This window comes from Emydura macquarii, unplaced genomic scaffold (genome assembly GCF_026122565.2).
Source record: "Emydura macquarii macquarii isolate MOO-44397 ecotype Brisbane River unplaced genomic scaffold, CSIRO-AGI_Emac_v2 contig_431, whole genome shotgun sequence".
Classification (NCBI taxonomy): Eukaryota; Metazoa; Chordata; order Testudines; family Chelidae; genus Emydura; species Emydura macquarii.
This window is the reverse complement of record NW_027130568.1, coordinates 5,462,932-5,480,844: the sequence shown is the minus strand read 5'-3', so window position 1 is coordinate 5,480,844 and position 17,913 is coordinate 5,462,932. Positions and strand designations below refer to the sequence as shown.

Sequence of the window (17,913 nt, the reverse complement as noted above, 5' to 3'; positions counted from 1 at the left end):
TGCCTCAAAGGCTCCCATGAGGTGGGAGTTGTCCAGGGGGGGAAGGACCTGCCTAGAGCACCATCTTTTACCAAGGCATTGGTGGGGAAAGTGACAGAGGAGGAGGAAGCCATCACTCCTGAGCACTGCCAGGTCCAGAGAAGAAAAAACAAGAGAAAACCCCAATACTGGGTCACTATCACACGTGGATGAAAAAGGAAAGACCCCCAGGAAGCTCCACAGTTCTTTCAAATCCTATCTCTCCTTCCCTCTCTTTGGTGCACTGTAGTTAAATGCTGACTCCATTCTACTGATGAGAAACATGTATAACCTGATCAGTGAGGCTTCCAGCACAAGACAATGCAGCTCACTCCCCTCTCCTGGTGTGCTGAAGGAAGAGCTGATGGAGTGTGCTCAGAACAGCCATTCTCTCTCCTCCTCTCTGTTTAGACCCCCTTCCCAACTCAGGATCCTCCCCAGAGTACAATTTGGCCCTGGATCTGAATTGAACCCTATGGCTTTGGTTTACTAAGTCATGCATTACTTACTGTCAAATAAGTGTAGTTCCTCCACAGAACTATGATGAGGTATAGAAAAGCAACTGTTTTTATCCCTATTGAAAGTCAGTATTTAAAAAGAAAAGTCTCCGAAAGGCAAAGGTGCTCTCATACCTTAAATAAAATTAGGGTGGCAAGTCAACCTTTACAGTAGTTAAGCTAAAGTCTATTCAAGTATAGCAGCATTTGCCAAATGAAAAAACTGGGCAATAAGCCACATTCTGGTGCCTCAGAGAAAAGCATAAGCACAAATGTGAAGCTGAATAGCCACAATGTATGAAGCCCCATAGAAATACTTGCACTTCTCTACTAATGAGATAACAGCTAAATGTTTTCTTTTGCTTCATTCTGATGTTCATGGGTCAGGAGTCTTTCACTGAATCTTCAAGCTTTTGTCACCTAAAGACCAAATCTATTTCAAAGCTTCATGCTGATTTTCTGCATCATTCTCTTACAGAATGAGCTATCGCAAACAATATTCAAAGCTGAGCAGCAAAAATACATTTAAAGGGCAGAATCTATGCACGGTACATACTTTGAAAATCTTCACCAGACTTCTCAAAACACTTTAATATGTGTCTTTCTTCCCCTGCCCCTGAGACCAGCTAGAGCAGTAATTTAAATTAGGATTATTAACTATCCTGAAGTTCTCTATATTCTTCTACACCAGGTGCAACTTGAACTTTTTAGGACACAAACACGTGTCCCTAAATTTATGAGAATTTACTTTTTCCACTCTAATTGGTAACAGTTAATATCAGGTTATTTTCCATCTTTGCACACAGGGTATGATTGACTTTAGGGAAAACTAGTGACAAAATGATCTTTGTTGGAATGAAAAAATTTGCCCAGATCTAAACTAGTTTTCCCTCTTGCATAGCAGAGGATGCAACCAGAGGCACATCACAGCTCAAGAGAAGCCAATAGACATATCTAATGGTTCTCTAGCATTCCTCAATTCCAGCTCCTCTCAGGCAGAAGGGAAGGGAAGTACCCAGGGGACCAGCCTCTCCCCACTCAGCACAGCTAGATAGTGGCCACATTTACAGGTTCCCCAGCTATACTGAGCTGAGACAGAAGCAGAGAAAGGGTATGAATGGAACAAGGTTATGCTTTATGCATTCTCATAGGATAATGGTCCCCTGTTTAAGACCCCCTGTTCTCTAGGATACTAGTCTTTCAAATATAGTTTGAAACTTACACATCTCACCCTCAAGGAAGAAAGATGAAGTGGACTTACATACACAGAGATTATGCAAGGTTGCCGAAACTATGTTTTCCCCAGGATATTAGAGAGAGAAGGTGGATGAGGTAATATTTTTTATTGGACCAACTTATATTTGTGAGAGAGACAAGCTTTTGAACTTACACAGGGGCTGTCTTCAGGTCTGGGAAGAAGAGTTCTGTGTAAGCTCGAAGGCTTGTCTCTCTTACCAACAGAAGTTGGTCCAATAAAGAATATTATCTCACCTGTCTTGTCTCTCTAATATTCAGATAATGTCTGTTCAATGTAGATTTCAAATCATGAATAGCTCATTGGGATTCTGAAGTGTGCAATACATTCAGCAGTGGTTCATGAAGACATTGGCTCCTTCAGAAAACACATGGAATGTAATGAACATCAGCAGAAAGCTGAAATTAAACCCAAGAACACAAATATTCAGTTCTTCTCTATTAAACATTCCACTGACAATGACAAAATACCAGCAGCCAACAATGCGCCATGATACCGCTTCTAACCATCACTGTTATGTGTCAACTGACTGTGGTATAAAGCTTTATTTTAAAGTGTCTGATGACTCCAAAATCTGTAAGAATATTTACTATAGGAGCATAAAGCATAGCAGTGTTATGTTAACAAGTACACCAAATTCCAGTCCCTCTGATTCATACCTGGAAAAACTAAACAACAAGCCACTTTCAGTGCTTGTGTGTGTGTGTCAAATAGAAAAAAACGTAAAAATTGTTCTCTTTTGTGGCAAGGTATTTTACAGAAGACAGCATATAGAAGAGTTCTTTCACTTCTATGAAGATGAAAGTGCAGATGCAATTTCTGCAGAGATTCACAGTTTTTTCTAGATTTTGATTGAACAGGGAAAGACAACTGCATATACTGTTGTCAGTGCATCAGAAAGCATTAATCCATCTACACTATTTTGAAATCTATTTTCTGCAAATTAGCTGTAATTGTCCTGCATTCTAATAATACAGTCAACAATACATGAAAAGTTCTCATTTAAGATGAAGGGTTATCAAATGTTTCACTGAGTTTTCTACCTCAGTAAAGGCAGTTAAATTAAAATACTGAAGAAGTGCTCTTATTTTATAGAACAAGAATACAGTACCCTGTTGGGTGACATTCCAGTGAGGGTTGTCATATTTGTTATAGCCATCAGTCAATCTCTGAGAAAAATATGGAAGTTACTTACCTGTAAGAGGAGGTTCTTTGAGATCTGAGGCCTTATCTGTATTCTACACATGAATACTTGACACCAGCAAGTAGCATATGTAGTAACAAGTAGCATATGTTAGTCCATGCCTGCACAGTTGTTTCCCTCATGCTTCTAAACAAAAGTATAAGGTGTGATGTGGATCAACGCCTTTCCAGTTCCTCCTCTCACTGCAAATGAGACAGGACCTGAAGCAGAGGAGCAGGAGGGCAGGTACTGGAATACAGATAGGGACTACACATCTCAAAGAACCTCCAGTTACATGTAAGTAACCTCCATTTCTTCTTCAAGTATTGGTCTCTATGTATATTCCACATGTGGATGACTGGTAATCAGTATTCAAATAAGTAGGGGTGTGTGAGAATGCAGTTGGTATAAATGACTGCAGCATTGTTGTCACAACTGTTGCATCTGCAGAAGACTTGGACTAAGGCATAATGCTTCATTAAAAATTCTAAACTGGAGGCTGGTGGATGTAAATACCTTCCTCTGTAGATGATCAAAACATTTAGCACTCTTGTCTGCAGGTGTAGCCTTGGGGTGTTGTAGCCTGGATCCTTCTATGACTGCTTGCACTATTAGGGAGTTGGGGCAAAGTAAACATAATGGGGTAAAACAAGCATTATGGGTAAACATAAATTTTGCCCCTTTAGATGGTATAAAGTTTCAGTCCATCCTGGGCAGCAAGGTGTCTCAGTAGTCAGAAGTGACTAATCTTGGGTGACTATTGGCATGGTGGTCAGTGGATCCTCATGGGCGTGAGTCATATAATAGCCAATTAGCAACTGTGTGAATTTTGTAAGAATAAAGATTCTGCTTGCAATCATACTAGTTGTTGTGCTTTATCCGTCCTGCATCCTCTGTCATCAGCAGTGGAATCCTCTGCAGTGCCAGCAGGCACTAATCTTTCGACTTATGACCTGGAGCTGGTACCAATGGATCTTCTCCCTTTGTGCCTTATCATGGTTGGGAGGTTTAGGTGGACCTAAATCTTTAGGACTGCATGCATGGAGGAGTTACATTTCCAACAGTGGTCAGCATTTATGAGTCCCATTACCATTAGCCTATATGGGAACCAGTATATTTGAAAAAGTGTCTCAGATCTATATAATTTTTTTAACATTAGATACAATTATATTCTACTGGGTTGCAGATAGTTGTGTATCTAAAGCTCTATTACAAGCAACTTTCAAATTGTCAATCTTTGGCAGAGTTTTTTGGGCCAGAAAATCATAAAAGGATAACATTAGCTGAGTAAATATGGGAAGTTTCCTCCAAAATAATAAAAGTTCTGGAGATTCTGGAGCACCCAATACATCTCATCCAAATACATTTGTAGGTAAATATTTTAATCAGTGATATTTCCATGCTCTGGAGCAGGACAAGCATAATTATTGCTGAAGATCTACAAATGGTGTAAATTTATCATTGCCAATTAGCTGCAACACAGTCATAATTCTTCTGTTCATCCAATACCTCCACATTAAGGTTTTGACACCTATTTTGAGGAGAGGATTGTCCATAGGATCACGTCTACATGGTAAAATGGATGGAAGCAGAACCTTCTAGCCAAATATGACCAAGAGAGATTACTGTGGGAGCCTAGGAGCCATCAAATCTATCATAATTTGATCCTACAATCACTGAAAGGGGCAGAGGGTATATCAATTCTTGTTCAATCTGAACACAAGGTGGGGTCTGTGGGATCAGATCTAACAGCCACAAAGATGCCTGGCTTACCAAAAAAGGAGATATGATAATTTTCCAAGTTGAGAAAACAACATCATCCCAAGAATAGGGGGTTGTAATTTGTTCAGAAACACTCTAGGTTTCTTACCCATGCCCCAAAGAATATGCTGAAAATATTATTGAATTTATTAAAATAAGTTTGAGGAATAGAAATAGGGAGACCCCTCCGGACATACAAAATTCTGAGAAGAACGTTCATCTTCAGTATATTAATTTTTCCCGACAAACTGAGGATTAATGAACTCCATCTTCACGCATCATTAGCCACCTGGGCAATAACTGGTTCTATATTTATCTTAGGGAAGTCCTGAATATGTTTGGGAATCAGTATTCCTAAATATTTCATATAAGAAGATTGTCATTGAAAGTCCCAATTTCAGAAAAAGGTCTTTATGGGCATACTTGGTAATGCGTAAGATTTCTGATTTACTCCAATTAATTTTAATTAGTCCAAACTTTTTAATAGTGGTTAGAAAATTAGGGATGGTAACCTCAGACTTTGATACAAATACAAGAGCATCATGTGCATAGATCATAATTTTGTACTCTTTGGCCTACCGTGATAGCAGGAATATTCGATTTGCTCGGATGGCAATAGCTAAAGGTTCCAGATCTAAATCAAACAGAAAAGGAGATAGGTACAAGGCAGGGCTGCCCCCTCTCTGTAATGGAAATGGGACAGAAATAATGCTACTGATAAACTACCCTGGAAGTTGTGTTACAGTGTAAAAGCTTAACCCAAGCAATAAATTGTTTACCAAATTCAAATGTTGTTAATATATAAAAAAGATTGACAACATAGCATGGGACTAAGGCCTTTTCAGCATCTAAAGAACTAACAGCTAAGTGTCCTTTAGAATCTCTCAAAGCAGCAACAACATGAATCGGCTGATGCAAATTATCTGAGCCACATCTATTATGAAGGAATCTTACCTAACATATCTGTATAATATGAGATAGAACTTTGTCCATCCTCATATCAAGAGCTTTAGTGAAAAGCTTAGTGTCACAATTGATTAAAGAAATGTGCCTGTAATTATCACATAGTCCAAGCTCTTTCCCAGGTTTAGGAATAATTGAAATTACAGCTTCTCTGAGCAGGTGGGAAAGTTTGCTCACTCTTGGCCTCACCGAACATATTCAATAATCTAGCTGTTGAAGCTTCAGAGAACTTTTTGTAATATTCAGTTGGGAACTCGCCTACATTGGAGTCTTTTCCACCTTCATTTCTTTTATAGCCTGAGTCAGTTCCATGATTTCTAGAGGGGCATCTAAAATTTCCTTCTCAGAGTCAGAGATCTGTGGCAGAGACAATCCATAAAAGAGTTATCTAGTGCCTCTTTACTGATTCCCTCTTCAGCTAAATATAGATTTAAATAAAACTGCTGAATTTTTTATTAATATCTGACTGTTATATATAATTGATTGCTATTATTGTGAATAGCAGCAAACTTATTTCTGTTAGCCTTTTGTTTAAGTCTGTATGCCAACAGCTCACCATCTCTCTCACCAGATTCCCAGTAGTTTTGCTTCTAACAGAATAAAGCAAACAGCCTTTTGGGACAAAAGTTTGTTGATTTCTGACCTTAGATTAATGAGGATTCGGAGTTTCTCAGGGGAGGGGGCAAAAGAATAGTCTACATCCAAAGATTTAATTTCCTTTGCAAGGGTTTCAATTCTATGTTCCCATCATGTCCTTTTAAATGTGACCTGAGATGATACTTCCCCTGATGAAGGCTCTCAAGTTTTCTCAAAGTGTGGCAGCTGATGAAGTGGTGCAGTCTTTTTTTTTTTTTTTTTTTTGGAAAGGTTCTAAATCCTGCTGAAGAGAGTTAACAAATAATGTATCAAACAGCAGAGATGTTTTTAATCTCCACTTTTTAGTTGGGGGCACATGCCCTGGGAGCTAAAAGACATATGTATTGGACAATAGTCAGCTATAACAATAGTACCAATGTCACAATCGGTGACATAATTGATCAAGTCCTTGGCCTATTTCTTAGTGTCACATCATGAACATATTGAATATGCAACAGAAAAAAAGTTATGGTCCGCAGCCATAGGATTACCCAGTCACCACATATCTTGTAAGCCTAAACAGCCATGTACTCATAAAATACCTGATGAGTATCGGTGTTTTTATATGGAGATGGAGAAGCTTGATCAATGACTGAGTCTACTGTTTTGTTAAAGTCTCCAGATATAACAAAAGGATGATGGTCCATGTCAATAATACTCAAAAATGATGAAAAAATGGGATCATCCTGGTTTGGCCTGTATAAATTGGCTAAAACTATTATAGAATTTCCAGGCTGAGTTTTGAGGACAGTAAATCTGCCCTCACTGGTCAGACCTCATGCTCAGAATGTTAATATTCGACTTTTTATGTATTAGTATAGCAATGCCATTTGTTCTGGAATTAAAATTAGAAATTCAGAGGCCTACCCAATCTTTATGCAGTTTACAAGCTTCAAGTTCTGTCAAATGTGTCTCCTGGAGCATGGAAATGTCAACATTCTCTTTTTATTAAGCACTGAATATTTTTTTCCTTTTAATAGGGTTATTAAAACACTTTATATTCCAGGAGACAATTATCGGAGCCATCATTGTTAAAATATACCAGATAAAATATAAAGTCACTTAGTGAATAAATGAATTACAAATTTTCCTGAACAGCATAGAGTTCTTGCATATCTAAGCACCAAAAGTTATATAATCCCAAGTAGGCTGTCGCTTCCCAGTATATATTTTACAGAAATGGGAAAGAAATTCCCAGGATGGGATGGCAACAGAAAGGGGGCAGAAAGAGCAATTAAGTAAGTGAAACAAAACAAAACAAAAACCAGAAAAGATAATGGGGAGAGAAATACACATTAGTATCATACAATGAAAAAGAAGAATCTGTTTAAATGGTCCAAAAAAAAAAAAAAAAAAAAACCAAAAAAAAAAACCAAACAAAAAAAACCCCACTTGACACACAGAAGGGGCAGCCAAATAAGGTGAATCTTGAAGATCCTCACAGCCCCTGGAGCTCCAAATATTACAATCACCTATTACCAATAGAATCCTGATACATAGTCCATAAGGAAGCACCATCTGACAAATGCACAATAAACAATTATTTATTTTACACACACACACACACACACACACACACACACCCACCACTGATAGATTATACATTGATGCTCCTTTCCTGTGAGTTAACGTAATAAGAAGTAAATTGATAATAACCATTTAACTCTTCAACCCCAATGAGTGAGAAAAAAAGGACCTAACATATCAATATCAACTGGCATCCATCAACTTGTTTAGAGCAGCCACATCAGAACGACATGCAACACCAATAAATACATTTAAGACAGTTGGCTCATTCTATAGATATCTCTTCTTACAAGAAAGAAGTTTGCAGAATTTTGAGGTATTTTTCTGCCTCCTGAGGGGAAGTGAACTATACTATCTTCTTGCCATTCTTAATATGGAGCATTTCCAGGTATTTAATAAATTCCTTCAACAAGTTCAAGTTCAACAAATTCCTGGCCATTTGTTTTGCTTGGTTAAAAGCTACGCTCATTGCACCGCATCATGGGCATAATTCTGAAAGAACAGAATTTTAATTGCTTTTTCTATCCTTTTTTTAATCTAGATTTCTGCAACATAAATTCCTTGATAGTAAACCTCAGGAACTTCACAATCAACGTTCCAGGCAAACTTCCTGGAGCTGGCTTGGGGGCAAGTGTCCAATGTGCCCATTTTATATCAAAACAAAAAAGTCTTACTGGCAGATCCAACAACTTAATTAGGAGTTTAGAGACAAATTCAGAAGATTTACCTTTCTCTATTTCCTTAGGGAAATCATCATGAGTGACTTTCTATATCAAATATCTTAATGTTATTAGTATGATTACAGTATGTATGCATCATTACAGTTCTTCATAACCAGTGATTTTCTCTTTGAAATCATCTTCACTTCAGAAATTCCATGTTCTGCTTCACCCATCCTCCTGGATAGAGCTTGTATAGTGCACTCTGAATCTCAGTCCTGGTGGTCTGTAGAGTGGAAACACTATATATTTAAATTAAACAATATTTGTGGCCACCTGTTGTAGTATAGATGTCAGCTATGTTCCATCATGCTCAGGGTTGGTTGGTTGGTTAGTTGTAGTATAGAGGCAGATTTTTGTTTTGGGTGCTTTCAGATTCAGAGAGTAAGATGCAAAGCAGCAGGGCAACTTGGGGGTTTCAGTGGTCAGGCACAATATTTTGGGGTGGTTGAACAGTGGAGTTTAGGGGATAATGACTAGGGATTCTCCGGGGAGCCTCAGAGCTCAAGCAACCTGCATCCACCTTGGTCACAGTACTGAACGGTCAGGATACAGAATTCTTAAACTCTAGGACTCTTGCCATAGTCCTTCTCCTCAGGAGGAAAAATGGAAAAGGTCCCCAAGGCGAGGGAAAACTGCTCTAACTGTAACACTATTAAGGTACTACAGATGGCAAAATATAAAGCTATGTACAAAAATTTACAGAAAGAAGGACAATGAAAAATCTTAGAATACAGAGGATTCCAAGTGGCAGTAAGAAGGAACTACAGAGGCATTGGTCTGCACTGCCTTTTATACTTCTGATTCCAAGCACAAGGGGAACAACTGCGCAGGTGTGGACCAATGGACACTACTTGTTAGAAATCTCCAGTGTCAGGTACATGAAGCACATGCATACTCATATATATACACAGGGACCAGCACTAGACAGATAATCGGAAGGCTGTCAGATTCTACTTTCAGAAGACAAAATATACTTTTTAACCTGGAAATTCTTCTTGATCACAAACACAGGCCTTAGGCAGTATTAACTATCAGGGAACACACATATGGGGCAGGGAAATATGCTGCTTAGAACAGGTCCTCTCTTCCTACAGTCTTGCTCACTTCTTGATATTTTTCAGTGGGCGGAAAGGACATCCCACTTCTATCCATCTCACTAGGGTGCTTATATAACCCCCAGTATTGTAGTAACTGAGTGTCTCACAATCCTTGATGTATTTATCCTCACAATACCGCTGTGAGGCAAGTAAGTGTTGAGGACAATTTCAAATCCTGATTAATATAAACTATCTGGGGTTAGAATGAAAACAATTATGCAACCTTAACTATAGCAGCCATCATTGTTCCCATTACAATAAGTTATTTGTGACATAACAGTACTATAATCTCCATTTTACAGATGAGAAACCGCAGCAGTATGAGAATAAGAAAAAATACTCCCACTGACCTCATTTGGGCCAGGATTTCCTCCTAAATGATTTTCCAATAGTCACACAGAGAAATAGAAAAATGCAGAATTTTCATTTCACAACAAATTTTGACATTTTAAAATTTGATTTAATTATCAATCTGAGTGAAACATAACTTTAAAACTTCCAGCAAACTGGAAATTCTAAAAAGAAAAAAAAAAATCAGAAATACTGACATATTGTGCGTCCTAAACTAAATATGCTCCCGAGACCCAGCAGCAGCTGTGTGAAATTGGCATAATTATTGTCAATTTTATTGCTGTCTACCACAGAACAGCAGAGATAAGGCACCACTGGATAGCGAAGATAAAACTGCCAGGAATCATGTAAGTTTCACTTAGCAGCTCCCAGGGCTTTTAAGATCCATGACTCTGGAGCAGCCCCATCATGAGGACTGTCTGAGGCTAGAGACCCCAGGGCTTCCAGATTCCCAGGCCAGCTAGCTCCCTGGGCTGCCCAACTCTCAGAGTAGACGGCTCACCAGACTGCAGGAGTTGAAAGTTAGTCAAACCCTGTATGTTTCCACTAATCCTGTTTTATCAGAGAACTCCCACCCAGCTCTGCACAGGAAGTCTTTGGCAAAGCAGGGAATTGAACTTGTTTCTCAAGTTCTGGGTTAATGTCCGAATGACTAGACAATCCTTCGTCCTTGGCCACTTTCATTTTTTGCAGGCTACCACAATGGCTTTCAGATTTGCTCCCCTCATGCCCACTGAAAGGCAGAGGCCATATATGGACCACTGTTATTTGCATCTGCACACACGTGTGTGCTTGGTAAATTCAACATATTTATGCTACTAGTTAAGATGTTTTCATAGCGAGTCATATTTTCATTTAATTGGTTCATTCCCGAAACAGTCTACTTCATTGATTCCAAGAGAACCAAGTAATGAACTGAGCAATAATAGAAGTTAATTGGGATGCAGTAAATTAACAAAAGTGAAAGATGTGCAAACAAAATAAACCAACATTTTGTTTGGGGTTTGTTTTGAGATTTTGGGGCTTAATATAACAATATTTTTCAACTGGAAATAAAGCAATATTACAAGGAAACAAATAACCCTAGTTATCCTAAACACTGAAAACAATTCGTGTTAGCCTTGTAATTTCCTACTAGTGCTCATGCGCATGGTATGGGCTCTGGGAGAAGGAAAGAGGAAAAGGAAAGAGGAAAAGGAAATTGAAGGTAAAAAAAAGTCTCTTTTCCATCCCCAGTTCCTTATTTCCTCAGTTTCTTTGGATACTGCTGTGCACATAAGTACTGACTTCTGTAGGAGGAAATAGTATTGGTATGTTAGTGACTACGGTCTATATAGTTTGGTGCAGGAGGAAATCTGAAGGGGAAAAAAAACTAATATGAAAGCCATGTGGTTCTTAAAAGGCATAAACTCTTTTCCAGCAGCAGAAGCACAAGATCCATAAGATTCTGGGGCCAACCCCTGATAGATCCCTCCCAGCTCCATGGAAGGTCTCTGGTTTTCACTGCCTCTCTTCCTCCAGTCATGGCATCCTTGGTAAGCCAACATCACAGTATTCATGTATTTATTTGTTATACGTTCTATAGTCTATCTTAAAAACACCTATCCTATCTTAGGGGTCCTTGCTACCAATTAAAAAAAAACATTACATAACCACACCGGCAGGCTGAAGCATGCACAAGGGGGGACCAGCCGGGGCATGAGCCAAACTCCTCTGGCTGCTGGAGGGAGATCCAACTCCACCAACCACGGGGCCACAAAAGCGCCCCTCCAAAAGTGGCTGATTTTTGTATTCCTCTGCATGCCCTGACTGCAGCACATGTCCATCACCATCCTACACCGACACCCACAAATCAAGAAAAAACATATTACAACCCAAAATCCCACTGAAATCAATGACATCAGGCCTGGAACCAAAACTACAACAACAAAAATCATTTACTTTGGTTTATTACAACCTATTATTTTTAAATGTATGGGATGCAAGAGATTCCAAGGCAATTTAACTATACAGTAAATGTTAAGGGTGGGACGGGATGTTAGCGACTAGAGGGAGACAAAACTTTTATCTGGAAGACTGATTTCAAATCAGAATTAACTGGGTTATAACCTATAATCTAAAAACTACCAATTTTCTTCAAACTTTGCAGAAACATTCTCCCTTGCTTTCACAGTAAATCTGGCAATTTTCAGAAGGACCCAATTTTCCAAGCTACATTTACACCTAAATTAAAATATGGCTTTATAACAAAACTGGTATCAACCTTAACCAAGCTACTTCCAAGCACAAAGGGAATCACAGACAGAAGAAACATCAAACTATTTCTTAAGCCCTTTCCTTTTTTGTTTCTATATCAGTCCCCTCATCCCCCCAGCAACAAGCCTTTTAATTTCACATGTTTTGGTGATTTGTCATTAGAAGCCAAATCAGCCCTTATGTTTCATATTAAAATTTACAACTATATTTGAAAAAGAACAATCAAATTGGGACTAGATGGAGGATTTATTCTAAAGTAGGTGAAGTTGCAAACCATCTCTGTATTTCTGAAATCACTATGTTAAATATTCTGAAAGATAAAAAAAAACTTTAATTCTTATTAACATATAATCAGTCCATTTTTCTAGTGTCAGTCATTAAAAACCACCACTTCTGAGCCCCTTCTATAAAATGGGAATTATAGTTAATATGCTTACATTGCACCATAATTTCCTAGTGAAATATCATTGTTTTGTGATTCTGTTTAAGAAGCTGCAGTAAAATTAACCCCCTTTCTTGCTTACCTTGGTTAGATATAGCCATGTTCATAAAAAGAGGATAACAAAGTATCCAAAGAGGATAACATACAGCATGCAGTAGTTTGTTTAAAAAGTTAAACAATGCATTAGCTGAAGGTCTCCTGAAGTTAAAATTATTTTTTTCATGGCTAAATCACTATGCACAAAGCATCACTGCATACACTATTAACAGGTTGTATCATATATTGTAAGTGCTGACTCTCACTATTTCCAATTTTTGCATAAATCATAGAAATGCCTACAATTAGCCACCTGTATTTCTTTTGTATCCTTTCCAGGGCCTGATTAAGGTAGTATTGTTTATTATTGTGATCAATAAAGTTTACAGTATCTGTCAGGTATTTGCCAGTGTAATGAGAAAATAATGGGACACATTAATGAAGCTCTGATTATGCAGATATGAATAGCTTTGATGGTGATGCTGTAGTCAAGGCTGGAATAATCCTCATTATGGACCTCTAATCAAATGGTGCAAACAACTTGCAAAGGAAAATACATTGAATCTGAAACAGTGTTTGAAGTTAACTATGAACTATGTTTACATTTGGAAGGCATGATCGACACACTGTGGCTGTTTCATCCTGTAATGCATGAGATTTCCTAAGAGATGGCAAAGTCTTTAGACCCTTATAAGACCAAAGTTACAAGTATCCAATTAAGGGAAGCTATGATAGTGAATGTGTCCATAAATTCCATGCGAAATTTGTTCATCCTTGAAGTTCATTAGTAAATAAAATGAATAATGTTTCAATATTGAAGATATTCCACATGCAATTAGTGTGATGGTATTTGTTTTCTGTTGTCTCCTATATCTTGGCTAGGAAGGCTGTATGACAGAAAAATTATGCACTGGAAAACTTGTTTATGCATAAGAGTTAGATATTTCCATTGCTTCTTGAACTAACCAATATCAATACTGTAAGCTCCTCAGAGCAGGGAGTGTCTTTGCACTAAATTCATTGTCAGTAATTAAATAATAAATAATAAAGGAGCTGCTTCTGTTTTTATTATAATGGCATTGTAAAAATTAATGACAAACTACTTGATCCTGACTGCACTGTAGTGTATTTTCACAACTAATTAGATGGTGGGTAGGGTGTTTTTGTTTGTTTGTTTGTTTTTAAAATGGCAAGAGGCTTTCCTACTCATGCCTGTGACAATTTCAGTTTAACATAGGGAAAAACAGAGCTGAAACTATGCTTTCATCTCCCCCATATGTTGAACACTTATCTGCTACACAATTCCCCTCACACCCCCCTTTGAGAAGAGGAAATGAAATTGTAATAGGGATGACAATATGTAGTTTAACTTTCAGCTTTGTACAAGTGCCCAGGTCATAAACCATTGAGAAACAAGGTTTACAATGGCAAGAACAACTGACCTTCATCTATGGTGTCTTGACTATAATGCCATACTGTGAAAAATGCCATTTGTAGTATGTCAGAGAAGTACAGATAATTTACTACTACCGACAAGTCATTAAAGAACTTCAGTGCAGTGAAATTAATACCTATGTCTGGAGAATAAAAAGCTACTACCTATTTCAGAATTTTACACATCATTTGTTACGTTTATCCCTCCTGGATATTAGCACATGATGTCCAGATGCAATTGAAACTAGCAGCTTGAAAACAACTGTGTCAATCTAAACCAGGTCTAAAATACCCTTCTTTAAAAGCAGGTGAGTATTTGAATTCACACTGGTATAAAAATCAGATCATGACTTTAGATGTTTTAAACTCACTTTCTCCACTTGGATTTATTTAAAATAAAATTGAATTTAAGAGTGCACAGCAATTTTTCTAAGCATAAATTGGCAGGTGGTATCCATTATTTAAATTCTAGTTATAAACTCACACAAATTGAAATCTATGTTCCTAGAAATTCAGTTTTCATGCATTTTAGTCATGCTAAGGCAGACACTTGCATGAAATTCAGCTATGTTGGAGATCCATTAATAGGTGGGCTTAGTTCAACAGTTCAGCAGACTGAAGTAGGAAGATAGACAAGAAAAAAATCTACTGTGCATGCTTTACACCATTCAGAGAGAGGAACATATCCACTTGATGATTTAACCCAGACTTACCCAGTGTGGCTGTCTGTTCTATTGTGGACATGCCGTACAGAGTTTTGCCAATCTGTTGCTGGCTTTGGGGTAATAGACCTAGATCTTATAGCTCAGGCACTAGAAGCTCTTGATTTTAGTTCCAGCAGTCTATGGCTTGACCCCTACTGCCAACAACCCATCTAGAGGTGTCACCTTACAGTGACATAGAGATAGGTTAAATAATGCACAAATTAAGAAAACATGTGACAGCATCAGCAACTGCAAGAAATTACTCCCGGGCTGACTGTGACACAGGCTTTTTAGTAGTTATTAGAGACAGGCCAAGGAGATTAGATTTAAATCTGTTTAAGCAAGAGTTTAAAATCAAATGAGGATTAGAGTTTTGGTTTGGATCCAACAACAACTAAAAATCTCAAAAGCTGTTCATTTTAGATTTTAATCAAAATAGGATTATCTAACAAAATCAGATGACAATCAAACTGATGAACAAACATTCATTCATTAATCCCCACAACATCCATGTGAGACCGATATTGTCTCTATTTCACAGATGGGGAAACTGAGGCAGAGAAGTCAAGTGACTTGTCCCAGGTTCCAAAGCAAGCCAGTTGCATGGCCAGTATTAGACCTAAAGGCTCGTTGGGTTCCAATGCTACTTCACCTTTTCTTCAGATCATATTGAAGACAGATTTTAGAACATTGATAGTTATTACAGTCAATAGACAGTAAAAGATGAAAATAGAAGAGAGATGCAGTCATGGGAATGAGAAAAAGGAAAGGAGAAAGGAAAACCTTCTAGCCAAACATAAAACAAATCTGTTTTAAATTGTAAAAAAAAAAAAAAAAAAAAAAAAAAAAAAAAAAAAAAAAAAAAAGCCTCTGAACTGTTTTCCTACTGGGTTTCAGGCAGTTAAGAAGCCTTTCCCCATGTAATCAATTGATCTTACCATCATAATGCCTTGGCATTAGGCTGCTATGTTACAGGGGACTTTGCCTTTCATGCCGTCTTGGTGGCCCCTTCCTTGGCCCCATAATGGCCTATCTTTCTGTGGCTTGGCCCTCTGGTTAGGTTACTTAAGTTCAGTTCCCTTCTGGGGTAACAAAAGTCCAACTGTAAGTCCAAGTAAATAGCTAAACTAATAATTCTTCTGCCCCTTATGAGCTACACACTGAAGTTCTCTGTTTCTTGGCTCCTGCTCCTTGGCTCTGAAGATTTTCTCCCATGCTGCTTCCTCCCAGCAGGCTTTTCTCCATTGCCTACCTCAGGGATCTCCCTGCTTCTTTCTGGCTCTAACTCAGTCTCCCATCCACCCAGAGAAGTCTATGCTCCTCCCTGTCAGTCTCTTCCAGCCAGACTTCCCCCCAGGACTTTTCTAGAGAGGGAACTCTCCTTGCTTGTCTCTAGACTATATTCCCAGGTCTGTTTTAATAGTCCTCTCTCTGCAGCTGGGATCACGCATTATAATTAAGTCTCCATCACACTCAGCTGGGGGATATCTTTTCAGTCACAAGCAAGGATCAACCAGCTTGTGATATCTCCCCCCCCCCCCCTTTTTTTTTTTTTTTGCATGCTGCATCTATAGTGGGGAGCTTCCAAAACTCTAGTCTCTTATTTCTCAATCTTGACAATCAAAATTGAAAGTATTTCCCAAATCTGTATTAATCTATAAATCTCCTAGGATTATTTATATATTGGGTTATATCAGATTCTGATCTTGAAATAATGCTGCCTGAAGGAAACACTATAAAAATATATACTGTATTTTAAGTTTCATGTATTCTCTTAACATACTATTCTCCTAATGTCTGGCTTTAAATCTAGGCAGCACATTGTCTTAAGCCATTTGAAAATGTTTTTCTGGTCTTCCACCAGCCATACAATTCCTATTCTAGCCACGTCACTGTAATGAAAGTTAAGTTCACAGCTTCATTTTAAATTAACACAAGAGCATGATTAACAAATCACTTTATTGTAACTACATCTTTACCTGTTATAAAAGGGAAAGATCAAGTTGGAACTCCCTTTTATTACTGCTCTCACAGAATAATTTGTTTCCCCTTTGGATTTATATCTGTCATCTTGGCTTTTTGATGAGCTTTCTCAGATTTAAGAAACCTCATTTCCTATTCTCTAGTCTCCTGAAGAACAAAACAAAACACTTTTCCTTTGAAGAACTTAAGACATTATCTTAAATGTTAAGCTACTAAAACAGCATACACTTTAATGTAATCACACCTGGATGCATAATTCATATCCTGTGAAAGCAGTAAATTACTCCAAAATGTATCACTCTTATTTCTGAGGGTAGAATTCTCTATCCCAGCAAGCATGGGCCATGGGAGGCCCTGACCCAGCTGAACCAAGGATGGTTAACATGCAAGGTGAGGGGTGAAGATTCTAGATGCTCACATAGAGGATCTATACCATCTGCTTACCAACATTGAATGGCTCCCTGTGCATTATAATGAAAGTGAGTTTTGAGGAGAGGATGTAGGCAGAGGGTTGACCTTCACGAGGAGGGTATGCACATCTTTCAAGGATTGTACAGCAGCATTCTATCTGCAGTAGTGGCTGATCCGTGGCACGTATGCTTGTAGGGAAATCCATGTCTAACCCAGCAAAAGTCTGAACTCAGACTGAATGGGATATAGAATTTGGGCCTTAGTACTTATTTCAGGTCATATCTTCCACGTAACATTTGGAATAGCAGATGAAGCAGCAAAAAAAATTCCCTGTGGAAAAAAACCAGGTTTGTAGCAGTCAATCCTTTTCCCAATGCCTTCATAGCACTAAAAATGTATAATTCTACCAGTGAGCTTTTAAGGACCACTCTGTACATATAATAACAGAGGCCAAACCCATTGCAAACAGGTACAGCACATTCTGCCAATGGGTTCAAATTATACCAACCCAAAGCAGAGAAATTGTAGCACTTCTGCTGTACAGATGAACCAACCTGCAAAAGGATCTTTATGAAGGATTGACACCATTCTGTATATCTCCTTAACAGAATTGTGGAGGGGAAGAAGTTTGAGATTG

General features: G+C 38.2%; 1 long non-coding RNA gene across 1 annotated transcript in view; it reads right to left on the bottom strand.

The window, feature by feature from the left end:
• Nucleotides 1–16,192, bottom strand: part of LOC137146244 (uncharacterized) — a 43,481-nt gene extending 27,289 nt beyond the window's left edge. Inside the window, exon 1 of the long non-coding RNA XR_010917865.1 lies at nucleotides 15,821–16,192. This is a non-coding gene — a long non-coding RNA (uncharacterized lncRNA). The remainder of the gene's footprint in view (nucleotides 1–15,820) is intronic.
• Nucleotides 16,193–17,913: the final 1,721 nt, after the last annotated feature.